We start from the raw sequence: 20,094 nt of genomic DNA, 5'->3' as shown, positions 1-20,094 counted from the left end.
TCGATATGCAAACATCTTAGTTTGGTTGGCTTGAACGTAACCTTAGCAACCCCGAGCTGTTGCTTAATTAAAGAGGTATCGCTGAATTTGTAGGCCTACTGCAATTACCAGTGACTTTGTTTACACATAACCTCAAGTTCTGGTCGTTCTACAGATTTTAAGTACATTTAATTATATTTCATTTGTTTTCACTCTTCTCATATATTTTCCATATTCTTCTTAGTAGGTCTCAGATTAAGGTTTTCATAACAAGTTGTCCCATTATAGGCTACAAGGCCCTAACAAACCAGTATAAAATAGGTCCACCTCCCAAGCAACTTTTCAATTATGTTTATAAATGTTACTGCAAAAAAAAAAAACTGATGGTTTTTTTAGTTTTTATACCTAAAATTAACTACATTTGATTACAAGAGCAAGACCCTTACTTGTAATTGGATAGGTTATATTTTTAATTTGACTTAAATGTTAGACAATATGAATGTATAAATGATCTGAAATCACCACTCTTATGAAATGAACGGTCATTACAGTTGATTAAAAAAAAATAACCTGACATTCTCCTTCAATTTGTTTGAAAAAGCATAATATTTATCTAATAATTTTGACAGCAATTTGGAAAAACTTGAACAAGCCTCAGACGAGTAGTGTTTTGCACTGGTTAGCTCAACAAGACTGAGGTCTATAAAGGGATTGGGTAAATATATTTTAGGTCCACCTTCATACAATATTAAATAACCCATATGTTCACTGTAAATCAAAGACGAAAAAATAAATTCAATGATTCTATCTTTGGCTACTATTTTGATTAATAAATTGATCATAAAGGAAATAATTGCTTCATTGAAACTAATACCTTTTGCAGACCTTCCCCTCCTGTACCCAGAAAAAAATAATTTCCGAGCACAGAAGAAACAAAGCCCTGCACCCACCTTCAGTATGCTCTCTTCCACCCACACTACACTTTGGTTAACTAATGCTGTCAAGTATTACTGTCTTTTTTGTTTATGTTTTTTTGTTATAGTGAATTAAAATAAAAAACTGAACTGAAATATCCGGTTAAATCCATTTTCCCCCACGTGGCTGATTGCTCATCCAGAAACACCATTCTCCTCCTTCTTTGACCTTTGCTGCTTCCTGGCTGCATGAGCCTCTCATCAGATTTACACTGCAGTTAACTGAGAAACTGCCAAAAATGTGTCTAATATTTTTATTACAACCACAGGGTTCTGGAGTTTGCAGATTCCAAAACGTATAGAAACATGAAAAACACTGAAGACATTTTATTTACAGTCAACATTCTGCATCTTGGACAGAATTTAAAATAACACAAATTTGTGGCATTGACCAATGCAAGTCATTATTTAATCAAAGGTCAGATTTTCAGAGTTGTAACCTCTTTATTAAAGAATGCTTTTAGGTGACACTGCAGGTTGATTTGGTCTATTAGCAGAAGCTTGTATCAGTCACTTAATTTGGAACTTGGATTCAAACCAAAGAGGGGCTTTTTCAGCAACAAATGATTGCAGAATTAAAGAAGAAGACGGAATATGAACTATCAGCAAACTAGATTTTTATATCTAAAGTATGATCACAACTCAATAATAAAGTACATAAAGAATGGAAAACACTCGGTCACAGTATAAGACGGCCGCTTGTTGTAGTCTCTGAGGAAAGTTGCAGTTTCTAAACCTCCTCTCAGAAGGAAGAACAAGGACAAACACTTGAGGATGGCTAAGAAATACCAACATTTCACTGTTCATTACTGGGGGAGAAAATCCTATCCACAAATGAATTGACCTGACCTGAACCCAGTCAGACCTTAACGTGGACACTTTGTGACCGAGAGAGCCAAGCAGTCCCTGACATCACATCCTTGGAACATTTTCAAATCATGCTGGGATAACACGGGTCATAAGGTTTCGCACAGAATTTCCGTGTCTTTGCCAGCTCCAGTGCTCGCTGTCATTAGAGTAAATGGCTGACACACAACATACTGAGATATTCTGAAATCCGAGGACATTTTTTAAAGATTCAACTTTTAACCCAATTTGGTCCATTTACTTTCATTTGTAGATTTAAATTTGACTTAAAATGCAAGGTAGACGTACTTGACTGGTGGTCTCAGACTGTTGGACCCCATTGTATCTAGAATTATTGGATATGCATCATTTTTATATTCTGGAAATCTTTTTTTTTAAATCAGCCATCACTAATTTCTAAGTATTTTAATTAGACTTTATCAGTAGAATTTTTTTAAGATGCTTTTCATAAAATATTTTGAAAAATTATTTAAAGTGATCAACATTGAATACATGTTGGAAATATTGAATGTTGCTTTAGTTTCAGAGTGGCATGTGTAACTATCGAAGTAATTGATGATTCAGGAAAAACGAATACTGGAAAAATGAACTGTATTTCCCAGCTTTGTAAATTTTCACAAGTGGAAGTAATATTATTGTTATTTTTTTTTAGCAGTGATTGAGGAAACTATTTGTTGAAAATATCAGTATCAAAACAAAGTCCAAATAACTGACTGACTGCATTTGGCAGCAGTTTCAGGCTTGATTTGAGCCTCTACCTTTTATCAGCCATTATGGTCTGCCGCAGAAAAAGATCCCAACAGCATGGAGCTGCTTCTACAGGTGAAGGTGTGCATGCTTGATGTTTTACTTCCACAACGTATTGCATCGCAGCCTATGACAAGCTTGACTTTTATAAATGTACAGTAGTGCCGTTAAATATTCCTATTCAGAGGGGTAATGATTTCCCCATTAATGGTGACAATTCCCCCTGACAAATGTTTTTTATGTAATTATAGAATATATTTGTATGTTCCTATGAGCTTTTTGCCATAAAATTGACTAGAAATTGTTTTTTTTAACACCTAGGTAAAATAACTTGTCACACATTGAACACATACAGATGAACTCTAGATAACTTTATGGTATAATATAGCCTATTATGATTTCTGACTCTTTTATCTGTTTTATAGGCCTAATTACACTGATATTGAAATATTTTGGTGCTGATAAGTATGGAAATCATACAAAAAACTTGAATTTTGATGTTGTGAATATATATTTTTTTTCTCTTCCTTCAATTGGAAATTGACTTGGACATTTATGTCAATGTGTGAGGGTTGACTTTACTTTTCCCCTCAAAGTTTTTGTAAGCCTACTTTAGGTATCAAGAAACTGACTCATTGCTCTATTTCTCTTAAAAGTAATTATTCCCATTATAGGCTAATCCTACTTTTGCTTTTTAAATTGTATTCCTGTCTTTTTCCCGCCAGCAGCAGCTTCGTGCCCCACAGAAGTTCGCGAGTGGTGATTCAATTCGCATTATTGTAGCCTAATTACCAGATAGGAAACAGGTGTGCGTTTGATTAACTCGGCTTTAAATGCGAACACGGTCCCTCGAAGCCGACAGGACTCTCAATAAGTAGGCTACTGGAAAACAACTTGTTGGGTTCAGGATGTTTTTCTGCGTTTATTTGGTATTTTTTGCCTCTTTTGGTCGTGTTTTAATCGCAGAACACATGATGATCGGTCAGCCACAGGATGTCCTAGTAAACAACACCAATGTTTTGAAAGCAGCGCGGTTTGCTGTGGTTGAGTTCAACAGAGCAAACACAGATCATCAGTTTGACTACAAAATTGTGAACATAACATCGGCGAAAATTCAGGTAAAACTTGTCAAAGCACGGTAAGGGTGATTTCAAACCATGGACACGCTTAAATGACTCCTGCTCATGTGTTTTTTCCAAGGTGGTCGCGGGACTGAACTACATCCTGGATGTGCTGCTCGGACGCACCATGTGCAAGACTGACAGCTCTCTATGTGTTTACAACTCCGATTCTGAACCCGAGGCAAGTTCAAGAAAGAAGTGCTGCAAAGCACTCGGGAAGTAGAGCAACCCAAAAGTGACGCGTAATATTGAGTGCCTGCTTTATTTTCATGCCCTGGTGCGTTTTGTCATTATGGAGAATTTTACAAGGATGCGCTAATTCTCCATTTATTTCAGGAACTTCGGTGCCACTTCATCGTTACAGATGTCCCCTGGGAACATTTTCGGACTCTTTCTGTGAAGAAATGTCACTTCTACAATGTGACTGATTCTGCTTCTGATGCCTAGTAAACATTTATTCGACTATTAATCAGTGTTATGGTGTGTTCATCCCAAAAATCAGGTAGACTTGCTCACTGCTGTTTTTGAACAGCCTGCATATATGTTTAAAAACAACAGGGAACTAATTTCTGTCTGATACGCCACTTACAGAGTGTTGTAAAAGTTCCCTGACCTGCACTCACTCACTCTGCATTGTGTAGGGTGAAAAAAACGGCATAATTATTCCAGTGAGTGACTGGGGGCAGCTCTAGTGTGCCTCATCTCTCAGTGTGTGTCCTGGCAGCTGTGTAAGGCTCTGGTTGCGTGTCAAGCTCGGTCAGACACATGGCTGCTAAACGGAGACGAGGCTACACCTCTCCCCACTACAATCACGGTCTCCAGAAGGGCTCTGTATGGAGGATTACAGGCATTTTCAGATTACTGCTCAGCAAGACTGAACTGTCTGCTCCTCTGACCCCCTTTTTTTTTTTTTTTTTTTTTAAATGGAGGGAAATGGGCAGCTCACTGATAAACACACACAGCACAGGAGGGAGGGGGGCGGAATTATGTCAAATAGGCTACTGTATGTATCTGATGTGTAATAGGGTGCAGCTTGGCTTGGGGCAGTTGTGTGTGTGTGTATATAGATATAGTACAGATTTGATCTGGTTTAATTTCATGGTTTTTCCCCTTAACATATCATTCACCACACTTTCTGAAAATAACAAAGTAATATTACTGAAGTGGTTAAAACGGTTGAGTGGCTGTAGGGTTAAAGGGGCTCCGTCTGTTTTGCTTTGCTTACAGTAAACAACCGCGTGGATAAGCGGCTCACACACACCCACTCTCTCACCCAGCCTGTAATGTCTCTAATCATGGATGTCTTAATCAAACGGAGCAAAACATAAAGAATTGGCTGGCACTGTGGATTAGGTAGCAGGGGTAAGGAATGTTGTGGAAGGGGTGAGGGGGGGGGGGGCGGCGGGGGGGGGACACTCCTTATACGATGGATGACTAATATGGAAGCTCTGGTGCCAAGAGTATGCCCTGTCCATCTGCCGTCCCATTCACCCCACCCACCCACTGACACACTAACAGGTGCGTGCACGTAGCTACACGTGTGTTTACGGTGCACGCGCTCACATACTCCACACCCCGCACTCTGGCCCTACCCCTGTCCTCACTTAGCCTGGGCAGCAGATGGTGAGGGGTAAGGCTTGTGGTGCCCCCTCCCCACTCCAAGCCACCAGCCCCTATTTCCCCCCCCCACGAACACCACCCCACCCCTCTTTGTGTTGTTGAGGAGCCTGAGTGTTGAAAGGCGAGCCCCAGCTTGTCCCCCCCCCCACCACCACCCCCCTCCCATACGCACACCCAAATCCTTGGCTGGCTGCCATTGGCGGGACTCAGTCAGGTGTCCTAATGCTTCAGTTAGGGGAGGAAACGCTGGTTAATCTGCCCATCGCGTGCCACTGGCCATGGCCTGGCCTCTTTGTGTCTGGCACCCCTCTGATCAGTCCCTCCACCCCTTCATCTGTCTTACCCCCTTCTCTTCCAACCCAGTTTCTCTACCCTGAGACGGTGTCATCCTTTCTTAAAGATCATCTCCTCTGCCACTCGGGATGTCTTTTAAGTTAAACTTTTCCGTAGACAAATCTCGTACTTTAAGAAAGTTGTCCTCCATAACTTATGTTAGATCTTGATATTTTATTGTTCTACCAGTGGTTTAATCCACCCATATTTTTTTTGCTGACTCATCGAACCGTCAAATGCGCCTTACATGAAAAATCAAGCCATGCTATATTGCACCATTTTTTTTTTTTTTTATAACTGTTGTGCAGCTTCTCAACTTTCAGGCCTTTCTATGTGTATATGTGTTGAGATGTATTAGTTCAACCAGAATTCTGTTATCTGCTCTAATTCCTCGTGCTCACTGCACTCTTCTATCCCAAGTGGCAGTACGTCATTGAGACAGATAAGGCCAAATGTTCTTCTAAAGGAGAACTTGAAGCGATTATTTATTACAGGATATTAGTGTTATCATGTACTGTATGGCTGTGCATGTAATTTCATCATTATCACAATATGAACATTTGTAGTAAAATCTAAAGCAAAAAACTGAATTTATCACGATAAATAAAACAAATGATATATGTAAAAAAAAACGTTTTCTCATGCAGCATACATATTACCCATCCACCCCTCCATCCAAATGGCTAACATGGCTATGTTTACACACCTTTTTATGCAGTCAGAAGAAGCTCAAGCTAACCATTGGCCTTAGATCAATTGGTGCCAATATTGTTGTGAAAAAAAACAACTTTATTTCATACACAGATATTGTGTAAAACATAAGTAAGTGCACTTAGAAAAAGTGTCATAGGCATTCTTTATTTTATCCATTGCACTTCATACTGTACCATTATCCCAATGTTGTCACATAAAGCACCATTTTCCGATATCGTGCAGGCCTAGTGTACTTCAACAATGGACAGATACATTTCAAAGCTTCATCCCTCATTTAGTTTTAGGACATTGTCTTATTTTAGTTATCCATATTGCATCTTGATCATTTATGCATCGTCACAGAAACTGTCACCTTTATCGCATTATGCAGGTTTACCATCACCCCTTACTCCTGCAAAGGTGCAGCGCTCTGATTAGGATGAATGATGCTCGGATGCTCCTTGGAGGAGGTTGATACGGTGTGGTTGTGTAACCAGAGTGAGGTCATTACCATTTGACCCTTGCTGACCTAATTTTTGATTGACCCTGGGCTTGGTCATCGCTTCAGAGCACAGGCAGGGGGATAAGGTCAAAGTGCAAAGTATCCTCAGCTGTGCTGTCATGGAAACAACAGCATTTGGACCTCTGATGGTCAGTTTTAATCCACGGACTGTGGACTTTTTGCTTGTGTTGTATTTTTTTCCCCTTTTGGAAATTTGCGATTAAGTAGTTTAAGGCTCCAAAGTGTGTTTTTTGTTATGCAACAAAACTTATTCGATCTAATCAGATTTAGAGATATTACAAAGTATGTAGTAATGGTTCTTTAAGTAGTACTTATTAGGCCTGCACGATATGAGAAATATTATGTGACGTGCAGTTCTATTGTTCAGTATTGCAACAAAATGAAGACAATTAAACAAAAAATGTGGAGCGAATATAAATTGAATCTATGCCTATATGCTATTCCTTTAGGTTTTACAAAAGACCTATGTTTGCAACACGTCTGTCCTCAATCAAAAATCTAGGGTTGTCATGAAACACTCATTTCAAAGTTAAACTGATATAGGTAAAAAAAACAAACCAGTATCCTAACCAGTGTTGGTACCTCAGCAACAAAAATGAAAGTCCTAGGCTCTGTTTATCGGGTAATTTCTTGTTTTTACCTACCAAAAACTGCTGGCAAACTCCTGCAAACTGTCTACATTCTGCAACTACATTGGCAGTACTGATATGATGGCAATGTACTCCCTCTCTTTTGCTTGCTGCAGCGTGTTATACATTTGAATGAAGATCCCAAGTTTTTTCGAAAGCTCTTCAAAAAGATACTTTTTGATACCACCGATCATCATTGTCATTTTCAAACAGGTATCAATGAGGTTCAAAGTATCACAAATGATCTCAACCACACCAAAATCTTAGGTTAATACATCTGCAGTATCAGTTTTCTCTCCGTTTCTCTCGTGGACAATATAACCAGGCCTTCTTCTGATAGTTAAAATGTACCCATGCTGAGTGAAAAAGCGTCGGTTGTTTCCTCAAAATATATTTTTTTATTCCTTGAGATAAATTCAGTCTTTTTGCAATGTTTATGGCAAAATGTTGTTGCATAACAAATGACTATTTCTTATTTTATGCAGTCTTAATACTGATGTTTTCTGGTAACTTATTTTGTAAACGTAGCTAACATTTTTCCACTTTTGCAGTATCATTGTAAACTGCCTAGTATGTTTAATAGATTAAATGCTCAGGCTTTACCCGCTATTTTTATGTTTTACATGCCTTCTTGGGATTTCCATCACACGTGCTTAATGCAGGACAGCATAGTTCTCCCTCCTTCAGTGACTGTGTCTGAGGCTTCAGAATCCGCCATTATGGTCAATCGAAGCACACCCGTGGTTTGTTTTTCCATTTCCTGTTTGTGACTGTTGTGAAGGGTTTCCTTGCAATCAGTGCTGTGGTGGCTGGGGTGGAGGGTAGCTGGGGATCAATACTTTCAATGTAATGTGTGGCCAATGGAATAAGGGAATGATTTATGTAGGGATGGCTACTCCCTGAATCAGATGTATTTGGTGACTGGATGAGTGGAGGGGAGGAGGAGGAGGGGTGGTGGCACAGAAACCCAGAGAAAGAAGAACAGTAAGAGGTTAAAAAAAGTGTGCTTGGCTGCTGTTGATCGTGGCACCACTCCTCTCCTCTTCCCGCTGTCGCACTCCTCCTTCATCTCTCAAACACACTCTGTGCTCCCTGACTGTCCCGTTTAATCTAAGCGCTGTAGTATCATGAGACTAAAGAGCGACAGGACGCACACACGCAGCACACATACGCGCTCACACACCAGGAGTTGAGCAGGTTGTGGACCACCAGCCAGAAACGGCATATGTCTCTCTCGTCTCCAGATTAATGAAAGCATGTTAATATTACCATACAGTCAGAGAGGAAGGGGAAGGGGCAAAGGGGTAGGGAGGGGGTGTGAGATGAGAGCTGGGGAGGGGGGGGGGGGGGAGTATAGGAGACTTGCAGACAGACTGAGATTCAGAGGGAAGCACGAGGCAAGAGAAATGAGAGCAAGTCTGCAAGGGAAGGAGGTTGAGAGCAAGTCTTGGAAAGAGACAGAAAGATGGAAGTGTGGAGGCGGGAAAGAGCCAGAGAAGCGAGGACATAACAACCATAGAAAAATGTGTGTGTGTGTGTGTGTGTGTGTGTGTTTGCTTTATTGCAGTGGCCCCACCTACCCCTCCATCCTGTTAAGGAGGCACAGTCCTAAGGAGGAGGGGTAGGATCCCCTCCCTCAGCCACCGACACACATGCACTCTCATACACACACTCTGCTCTGAGAGGGAGCAGTCGCTGGAGAGCTCTGGATAGACCATACAAGGTTCTGCAGGTGTCCCACCCTTCTCTCAGCACATGGATGCTTTACAAGGTACTATTACAATTTTGTTGTTCTTCTTTTTGGCAGTTTATTCTGTTTCTTTTCAGTTTTCTTTTTTCCTTTTTTTCCCTTATTGCTTTCAAAGATTTCCTCTCTACATTGTTCGTAGTAATCTCTGATCCTTTCCTGCTTATGTGTTTGTGTGAGATTGCATGTGCGTTTATGTGTCACTGAATGCATGCTTGTATGGTTGTTTACAAGCTCTACTGAAGCCGCAGGTCTGACAACTTTAGTAGAGCGGACTCTATTAACTACATGTGTTTCTGCTCTATTGTATTTTCTTATGCCTTCTTCAAAACTAAATTTTGTAGGGGGTCGTGGCTGTAGCTGCTTGTTGCATAATTTAGTCTTGTATTTTATTATTTTTATTGGCGCTTAACTCTTTCGGTTGGAGGAGACAAAGCATATTACGTTTGCCCGATGTACACCCTCTATTTGCGGATTTTTGATGTTTGGATAGAAGCTTTTAGTCAAATCAAGTCTAGTGGAGATACATGGCAGCATCTTAACGGTAACAGCCGGAGTAATGTGGGTTTTTGGGTGTGATGATGGTGAGTGTGAAAGAGTTTGAGATTAACAGTTTTTTCTGTGTATAATTGTTGTCACTTTGCCCAGCATTTGTTTCCGTAGCAGAGTCCAAATTTAAAGAATTATTAGTGAGTTGAGTTGTGGACATTTGGCACATTTTTGATGTTTTAATTACAAGAAAGTCAATTTACAAGTACAAGAATGAACAGATGTATCGAAGACCCGAACAGATAGTGTGCTCGAGAGGATAGGGAAGACGGCAGCAAAAATGGCAAATAATCCTTTGACCTGACGTGTGTAAGAGAGAGAAGAGAGCACATGTCTCGCATGTAACGTGCTGTATTGGCGAACGCCCAATACACTCCCCTTTGCTCACACTAGAGATAGACGAGAAGGTACAGCATAAAACAACACATGTCTAATGAATTAATATCACAATGAACTTTTTGCTTCTGTACGCGACACTAACACAAGTTCAAATTTGTTCGGTTTAAGGTTTTTAGTTAAAGTGGATTTACAGGGACGACGGGGATGACTTGCCTAAACGTGGCGCTATTAGGTTCAGTTTTATTCTGTCCCAAGATTTTCTTCAATCTAAATAAGATATTTGGCTTCGAGCTTTTGTTCATTTTTCAGGATGCAATACTGCTGAGCATAATTTGAACAACATCAGTAGTCTTCAGGACAGGCCTATTCTTATTGTCTGTTCAGAATCCATCTGGGTGAATGTGTCCCTGTTTGGAAATCAAATTCGTGACCATTTGTTCAAACAGATCTGACAAATAACCTCTAAATCCATCCTGCAAATCTGCTCCTTCCTCAATATCTCCCCCTCATCCCTTTCTTCTGCTCATCCTTTAGGTTAAAGCAACTTCCCCCCTCCCCTTTTTTTTTTTTTAGGCTTGTATTGACCTGTTAATAGTATTATCCACAGAGCGTGTGGCAGGGCCAGGGTCACATCCCTCTAGGGTTTGGATGGTCAGCCCTCTGGCCACAGTTTGGTCAGAGAGCAGCCAATAGGACCTAAGCTCTGGTCATCCTTCAATCTAGCTCCTTTCACAGTAGAGGTCACACGAGTCAAAGGGTAATAAGTTTAACCCCTCGAGGGGTGAGAAGCCAGAGGTCAGCACGGAGGCTATAGGGAGAAGGTTTGCATCATCAATCAGCAGCACTTCTGCTTATATGTGAGCCTATCGCTGACACTTGCTTGTTTCTGCCAATCTCATTTGCATGACTCTGCTAAGCACAAAGGGCGGCCATTATGGTCACACAAATGTGAAAAAAATATGATAAGAATACGTGAAGACCTTTTTATAAATTTTTACCCTTTGAATCATCGTAACTCACTTCATATGCAGACATTTAAAAAAGGACCTCATTACGGTTTTTAAATGCCATCCATTTTTAGAAATGATAATGTTGCTTAATCAGTTTCAAATAGAAGAAATGTCTTCATAACAGACATTGCTGTTTGCAGGAATCAATAATTCTTTCATGTTTGTATCTTGCCTTAAATATATGTTTATCTCCCCCAAAACAAAACAGATTCCTATTTTTCAATATTGAACTGATTTGCACTGATAATGTAATAGTCCAGTGCGTACACCTGCAGGCTGCACCCTCACCCACCCTACACCATGACGCAGGTGAACTCTTATAAACATAGTAATTACATGTTTTTCTTGTAAAGGAAAAAACATAATGGCAATTTTATAATGTCTTTATGAGGACAATCAGAGGTTAATTTGTAAGGGGTTTGGCTGTTTTAGTGCAATTTTTCATCTCGGCCTCACGGGTATCTTTAAATGCTTTGTGATTATCGAGCCTTTAAAGGCAACAATGATTGTGTGACAACTTCTTAAATTCTACTGCAGATGAGCAAGTGTATCCCTCCTGGTATATCTGAAATGGTGCTGCGCTGATGTTTCAGCATCTCCCAGAGGTCTCCTCTCCCTGGCTGATGTTAGCGATGTGTCAGCATTAAGCTAGGCCTGCCTGCTTGGATGCTGGGGCCGTGGTGGCGACCAGCCCAGCCTGGCCTAAAGCCAGACCAGGCATGTCTTGGCACTAGACAGCGAAGATGTGACAGGATCAAAGATTGAAGGAATATATGGTCATAACACCTCGCAGTATGGTGATCCATATAATCAATAAAGTACAGTGAATTGCATTTTGTGCTTTGTATGACGGCTCTCAAAGATTTAAGATGTTTTTCTCCTGCTTTGTCTTTTTGATTGAACAGTGCTTCGTTAAGGAGGAAACAATAGAACAGAAGCAGGGGATGAAAGGAGACACTCAACAGGGATTCCAGGCCGGACCAGGATGTCATGGTAACATGGTACGTTCCTTTGCCAAATGAGCCACCATGAGACGCCTAATGCATATGACTCTAAGGGAAGCCCCACATGCACATTACGTAAATGGGCTGTGGTGCATATAAGTTGGACAGAGCACACCAGAGGATGTGTGCATGCCATTAAGTGTGTGAATGAGAGAGATGTACATGTTGCTCAGTCAGCTCTTGCACAGACAGAGACCATCAATCACAAATGCACGGTGAGCCGCATTGCTCTTTTCCTGGTCCCTCAAGTCCGTTCTCTGGACTGGAATTACACAGCACTTTACCTGCAGCGCTGCATTTTTTTCTGGACCTTGTCTTTACCCTGTACCGTAACTCAAGCAATACATTTGTGCGGTGCCATGTCTTTTAACTCTGACGAGAAATTAAATTTAATGACGTTACTTACAACTCACAGTCAGCACATGGTGAAACCTGCTGTTTGGATCATTTTTGGGCCTCATGTTGCAGTAATATGTGAATAAGGGTGAAGTCTGTAATGATTTTGGCATTTACAAAGACTTAACATTACGGCCGCTTCTTTCAATTTGCATGTAACATCCCGTCCCTGTTAATACTGTACGGAGCATTAGCAGATACGATATTGAATAGCAGCTTTTGTTCACCTTTCTTAGCTACACAGCAATGCTTCTGCAGCTCTGCTTGACATGTTGTTTCCCTGCATGTACCTGATCTGAGTTTTGAAAGAGCTCTGTGTGCGACTCACTCCCAAACAAACAGTTTCTCTGTTCTGTCCTCAAATTCATCAATAGGCACGTCCTTCCTTTCTCTTTTTTGGCTTTCTTAAAAATATCAAGTCTAACCTTCATTGTTGCTTAGAATTACCTCAACTGCTGTGGTTCATTCATTAAAACTTAAAATGTAACAATGCGTTTAAATCTAAACCAGGAAAACATCAAAATGACCGTAGAGGGGGAGGGCAACTGTATTTGATAGATGGGCGTAAAGACCTTGGGTTTTGGATAAGACAGGAGGTTGAGTAACCAGGGTGCAGAGTGCATTTTGCAATGCTGGCTGCAGTATTTAGGAGCGCGTGTGATTGGTAGCAGGTGGACCGGTGATTGTTGTGATAAGAGCGTGTGTTCGATCATGTGGTCAAGGTCTTGTCTTTCAGCCACAGTTTGATCAGCTGAAAGGTTCCCTTCATGTTTATCTCCTGAACTACAGGAGATAAGTGTTCTTGTGTGGAAAAAAAGCTCACCGTTCACAAGTCTTTAAATAGGACAAAAACTTTTATCCCGTCCTAAATACATTCAATAAACTCAATATATTATCCCTGTGATAAGTGTGGAAATAATCTTTGGATTCTATGTGTTCAACGTGAGATTAAAGATACTAAATGTTTAACTTTGTCGTGCAGGGGGGCATATGTGACTATTAAGACACATAAAGATGCTTTTTTACATGTAGAAATAAAACATCCTTCTCTTACGTCGTACTGAAGTGATTCAGCGATCGGGTTAAGGTGTCTTCCTCATAAAGGTCGCATATCAGCGCATGCTCTGTTATGAAGCTGCCAATAAAACAGCCAATAACTGACCTCGTGAAACATGAACCACTTACAATGTTTTGTCAACGGTTTAATCCTCAGGTTTCAAAAAAACATGCAATTTAAAAAATAAAACTTCAGCTTCATGACACTGTGGAACTATGAACCTGGGGAATGACTGAACCGATGAGTAGTTTAAAAAAATGACTTTAATACATGAAACACAAATAGAAGTTTAGATTTTCTTCTGTCCTGTTAAGAACTGTGGGTTTCAATTGATACACGTGCTCACAGTGTAAACACGTTCACCGTAGAAAGCGTAGTTAACCCACACAGCGCTGCAGTGACGGTTAGCACAGTTTAAGCTCTGTGCTGTTCCTTCAGTTCAGAGAGGAGCAGAGAACAGCCTCCACTACAGACAACGTGACCATAGATCGAATTGAATACATTTTTATTTGATGATCCACATTTCTCTTAATGATGAATGAACTGCGGTGTTTGATGGTAGTTCTTTGGGTTTTTATAAGAACAAGAAAAACAGTCCAACTGCGTGAACTCAATTCATTCAAGCTTATTTCAGCTATTCGGCGAATGGAGCCCATGTTTCAGCAGAAGGGCCATATTCTTTCTAGATGCTCTTTTATGACATGATTGTTAGCCCAGCTAGCTGTATAATGTGTACATCGTGTTGATACCCGTGTTAGATTTGGAGAAACAGTATTAAGTTGAGGTAGCGAGGCGTCATTCAGCGCCAGTGCAGTCTATTAAGTCAAGGTGAGTAACGGGGACCTTGAAACGACCAGAGGCCTATAACAGAATGCTCCCTGGGAAAAGGCCAGTCCTCCAATGGGCCTAAATCGACTGCACACTCATTTACATGAGACATAAATTCACATTTAAATGGCAGAAAATTACCCGGGTGGCTGATACACTGTGGCATATGAAATTATAATCATAGACGACTGTGTGTATGTGTGTGCAGCCGATACAAGATTGAAGAGATGTGTGGAGGAATTACGCGTCCAATAACTGAGATGGGATGTAAATATTGTCCGGACAGTCTGTAGTCTGATGTGCTATCGGCCCATTTCATCTGAGGCTGCAGAGCTGGAGCTAAACGGCAGCCAGTCCTCACACCAAGCAAATGGCAATTGAAGACTGGTCTCTACTGTACTGTAGAGAAGAGCGTATATGAAATGAAGAATCTAGGCTCGATGCATTGGTTCACCTGCCAGCACATTGGTTTTTAATAGTTAAGATTTGTCATGCCTGCACCTACAAACTATTTCATTATTGATCAATCGCTCAATCGCTGTCTCAATTTGCACGGTCTGTAAAATGTCTGAAAGTTTTTTTTAAATGCGTTGTTAGGACGATCAGAGTCCAAGAGCATGACTTTAAATGTAGTGTTTTGTTCATCCAACAGTTGGAAACAAAGAAATTAAGAAACTGCTAGAGAAGAGAAAATCAGCAAATCCTTTGGTTAGACAGCTTTGATCAAGATACTTTTTGCTAACAATTTAAAAAAAGATTAATCAACGAAATCAATGCAGACTAAAAGATTCATAATCCCTGTGCATAAATGTTAATAATAACAACAAAAACACTTACAGAACTTTATCACGAAACACGCTTAAACCATATATTCACTAAGTTTTCCAGTTTTAGTATTTTTATGCTTTTTTTATGTTCATCTTATATTTGATAAACTGAGCAGAGTAAAAGGAATCGAGCTACAACGGTTCAACTGCTCAGAGTCCTTGTTGTGCCGCTTCCTCATCCTACTTTCCCATCCTCCTTCCCCTCCCTTTCTTCGTGCAGTTTTTCTTTTCTTTCTACTACCTCTACTGTAGCGTTCCTCTAACGGAAAGGCCTGGACTCTTACACATGTCACATCAGTTCATGGAGATCCACATTGTTTTTAGCCAGTGTGCACCTCTGGGAGGTCTACGGGTTGCCTGTGTTTCTCAGCGTGTGCTCACATCCCCCAAATGCGACCCCACATCATTTTACACCACTCGAGCACACCATGCTGCACATGCACTCACATTTATTAACTCACACATTGTACACGGATTGTACATCTGCATTTCTCTGCATATATTCTCACACTCTGCAACCTTTGCTATCTGAATCCCACCACATGTCATTCAGTTCAAACCGGACCATCAACAAACAGTACAATATGCCTCACCAGGAGGCCCCTTACAGACCTGATTCATAATTTGCACTGCTCTGCCTATTGTATCGGCCTCCTTTGAAAAATGTACCTCCAACTGATACAATGCGTCAGTCTTTTTGTTAGAGGAAGACAATTGCTTGTAAGGAGAAGGCCCAGGGCCTTAATGAAGTGCTAAAGAACACACATTGGCTGGTGGGCACAAAGGTCACTCAGTGCTCTTAACGTTAGATGACAGCTAACGGAGCAGACCACATTGTGAAAGGATGGAGACTAAAGTTCATATGGTGATATCATTATTTTATTGTTCTGTGCTGTAAGTGGAAGTCAGTAAAGCGTAAAATGAAATTGTTCAAAACCTAAATTAAGATAGCCATTGATGAGTCACAGTGAGAGACTAACTGAAGAAAACAATGCTCCATGGTTTGAGTTGCTCGTTATTGTTTGATCAGTAACGTGCATCTTGACCCTGACCGTGCACTGTTAGACTGAAATCCCACACGTTCTCTTTATCTTTAAAAAAAACAAAAAAAAACATGGTCAACATGTGCAGCAAGAGTAGCATTATTAACACTATCTAAACTTTTACAAAACTTGTTTTTCTTATTTGACTGGTTCTCTATAGTAATAGTTAAGGAATGACAACTTTATAGGTGGTCAGTATCTGCTCAGCTCTACCGTCAACTAAGTCCAGCTCCTTGATTGAAGTTTAATGATGCAGCATTTGCACATGTCCAACATTCAGGCCAAAGGCGTACAGTTCCTTACATAAGTTTCCAACCCCTTTACACTTTAGGGGAGCCTGTACACTCCCTGTACTTCTACAAAATGATGGACTATTTTGTGTTTGTCTGTTACATACAACCCGATGAACTCTCTTTTAATTTGCAGTCATAGCATGACAACATATGCAGTAGCTCTAGGGGGTTGATTACTTATACAACGCTCTGTAGGAGAAAAAGATACGAGATCATTTAGGGTTTTTATGGTCTGAAAAAGTATTCACTTTTATTAGAGTCTTTAATAAAAAAACGTTTTTTATAATCCACTGTGCAAATACCTCCAACCTTGAAAATCAAGGCATGTGGATAATAAACAGCAATTGTTTGTAGAACATCAAACCTGCACAACTGAAATTATTAATCTGTATTATTTATAATTTAAGGGGCTAAAATGAAATGTTATTCCTCTTTTAATAGCAGTGTTGCTTGATTTTTATGCTAAACTGTTGGGGGACAGGTTGGGGGGGCCTCATGATGTTGGGACAGATGGCATTTAGCTCTAGCTGTGCCGAGCTCAGTGGGACCCGAAGCTTAAGAGGTTAGGCCTGTCAAAACCACTCTGTTCATTCACTGCCTAACAAAGTGTGGACTGTCAGCCTGTTCCGTTTAATAAACTTAAGATTTTTCTTTTGTCAACGCCCGAGCAACACTTTGCAACTCGTTGACCTGAATCTCCCAACATGCACTGAGGTTCAATGGGAAAGATGGCACCTCTGGTCAGAGACTTCCCCAAATGTGTGGCCACAGGTCTGATTTCCTGAAGGTTCTTTGTGAATTAAGCTTAAGATTGGGTCAACAATTTTTTTTCAGCGTGATTTATGTGACCATGAATATGTGGATATTTAATGAATGCCTTTTAGTGACCTCAAGGATAATGTGTACATTCTTTGATATGCTTGTGCAACAGATTTTTCAGTGTAGATTCAGACAAAAGCTGGGAAATATATTGGTTAATTGAACAAAGGTATAGGACTAGAGTTCAATTAATGTAATAGAATTTTTATGTACAGCACTGACTCCCAGGATGCCCCATATTCTCCTTTTCCGTGGCACAGAAGTCCACAAAAAAAAATCAGAAGTTATACTTCACCACAAGAGGGAGACATACTGTAACCTTTAGAGAGATACTTTACCTTACTCTATACATCACCCGCACAAGACTACACAACTAATCTTCACTCAAAAAGCCTGAAGCTGCTCTACACCCTGATTTTTGTGTAAATATGTTCAATTCTTCCTCTCTCTCCCCTCCCTCCCCCATTTCTCAATTTGTTTCAGTGTTTGTTGGGGTCAAAGGCTGGAGGCTGGTGAGTGGTGACCTAAGTGAAAGGCCAGGATGACATCTGACCTCTAACTGGGTGTGCAGCTGACCCTGGAGGATACTGCTCGACAAAAGGAGGCACGTGCCTAGGCCTTGTAACCATGGTAACACAGGACCTTTTTGGAACGGTAGGGGAGGGCGGGGGTCAAAGCTCCGTCTTTATCCTGATCTGTGTTAACCGTCTGTTGCCGATTGACTTATTGGATATAACACATACCCACCACAGACTGTGTGTGTGGTGGGGGGGGGTATGTGTGTGAGAGGAATCTTTGGGCTGACTGGGTAATCTCTGCAGGCAACTGTGATGATGTTTTATATTCCCACAATCACCTGGAGAGATTCTGCAGTTCGTCTTATATGTACCCTGTAAACCTTAAAACTATGTTCACGGTATATTTATTCTACTTGTTTTTTCTATCAGAAACCATTCAGTCAAAAAGAATCCTTGCAATTGTTAGGATTTAATTGTTCTGCGGCATATTAGGGGACCTAACCGTTTACTTGAGGTTGATTTAAAAAAAACAAAACAACAAAAAAAACATCTGCTTGATCAAATAGGATTTCACACTACTTTCAGGTAAGAATATCTGCACAATAGAAGACATATTGACATGTGTCATGCTGCACTTTAGATTAATCTTTTCATGCCTCTGTTACAAATCAATGCTGCCAGTGACTCTTTAAATGAAGAATGACAATGAAGTACTGTCCTAAGTATGGGCCAACAGGTGCAGTCCACCTGGAAGAAAGCATGTTTTACACCTTATGCTCTGCCTCTCTGATGCTGGGTAAGACGCACACTAACCACAGAAAACCTACTACACCCTGATCCTGCAGACATTGAGCCACACCTCTAATGTGAAAAATATCTCTCTACATATTCTGTGTAATGTAAGATCTGACACACCTGCATTTTTTTCCTCATTACTACCAATCCTTTCTCTTTCCTGAGTCCTTTGCCTGCTCGTTCCCCCCTCCACCTCTGTTTTTCCTGTCTCATCCCCTTCTTCTTGTGTTCTGCTGTGTTTTGGTGAAATCTCAGCTGGCAACTGTGAGTCGTTCACTAGCTGCTCTCACAATGGCCTCTGGGATTATGCTAAACACAGCGCCTCGGCTGCTCTCCCCATCGACCGGCGTCAGAGACGCCCTTTGGAGCTCACAGGAAAGAGATGGAGGGCTCTCAATGAAGATGTCACTACAATTACACATGTGCGTTTCACAGACACCCTCTCTGTCTGCTCTTCCTCCTCTCACATCCCCCGTTCCCACTTTTTAAAAATTTCTTTTCGACAGTCTTTTGAAGTGCAGCCTCATCTCTTGCAGCTCCTTCATAATACATGCCCATTTTTAATTTGCATGAATTCACGTTCCAGATGCTTCTGCTGCCATCTTGACTTACAATGATGTGTACTGTACAGTATTGGCTATTGTGTTATCAAAGGATGAAAAGAATATTAATGGCTTGTTTTATGAGTTTGGATTTTTTTTTTTATCATACCTCCCACCAGTAGGAGATATTTTAGAAAGACTTAAAGAAGTCGTTAACCGCTCTAATTTTGATGCCCCTGCACTGATGTTGGAGTGAAGGAAGAGCTTTCTGATGTGGATGATACTGCATCAGGAACTGATTGGCTGATGCTCAATAGCCAACAGTACCTGATGCATTGCCTTCAGCATCGAAAGAAACGTCACAAAGTACCAACTCCTTCTTTGTTCTGGAAATCACCTTCACTGTGTTTAAGGCCATTTTAAACACGTTATTTGGACTCACTCCTGCCGTGCCTTTGTGATTATAATTTCCCCTGTAAACATCCTCTGATTCTCTGTTTAAACAGTCTTTTATAAAAATCTATTTATCTCCATAAACTGTTTCATTATGGTAGATGCTTTATTATGTCAATATTGGTGTGATTATGTGAAACTGGATTGCTTGTAAAGAGAATAAACCTTTAGTGAAGAGTCAAACCTTGTGCATTTATTTGGGGTCATCCATGCTTGTACTGTTATTTAGTTCCTATAGTTTTTCCATGTCATTCAGTCATCATGCAAGCAGATGTTAGTGCCCTTACATCACACTGGGCCATTTATCTGCTCTTATATTTCATGTTTTGAATGGGTTTAACTTGCTAGAATTACTGATTAAAAGTCAACTATTCAGGTTAAAGGTTCA

General features: G+C 40.5%; 1 long non-coding RNA gene and 1 other non-coding gene across 2 annotated transcripts; both read left to right on the top strand.

Annotated features, from left to right (window-relative positions):
* The first annotated feature begins 3,420 nt into the window (after positions 1–3,420).
* LOC109994647 (uncharacterized) lies at positions 3,421–4,157 on the top strand. Its single transcript, XR_010667058.1, has 3 exons — positions 3,421–3,685; positions 3,768–3,869; positions 4,025–4,157. It is a non-coding gene; the product is annotated as an uncharacterized protein (transcript).
* Positions 4,158–8,862: 4,705 nt separating this feature from the next.
* Positions 8,863–18,941, top strand: LOC136180405 (uncharacterized). Its single transcript, XR_010667085.1, has 3 exons — positions 8,863–9,257; positions 12,037–12,132; positions 17,882–18,941. It is a non-coding gene; the product is annotated as an uncharacterized lncRNA (long non-coding RNA).
* The last annotated feature ends 1,153 nt before the right edge of the window (positions 18,942–20,094 follow it).

Source organism: Labrus bergylta, chromosome 10 (genome assembly GCF_963930695.1).
Source record: "Labrus bergylta chromosome 10, fLabBer1.1, whole genome shotgun sequence".
In the NCBI taxonomy this organism is placed as follows: domain Eukaryota; kingdom Metazoa; phylum Chordata; class Actinopteri; order Labriformes; family Labridae; genus Labrus; species Labrus bergylta.
This window is presented reverse-complemented; position numbering and strand designations above follow the sequence as displayed.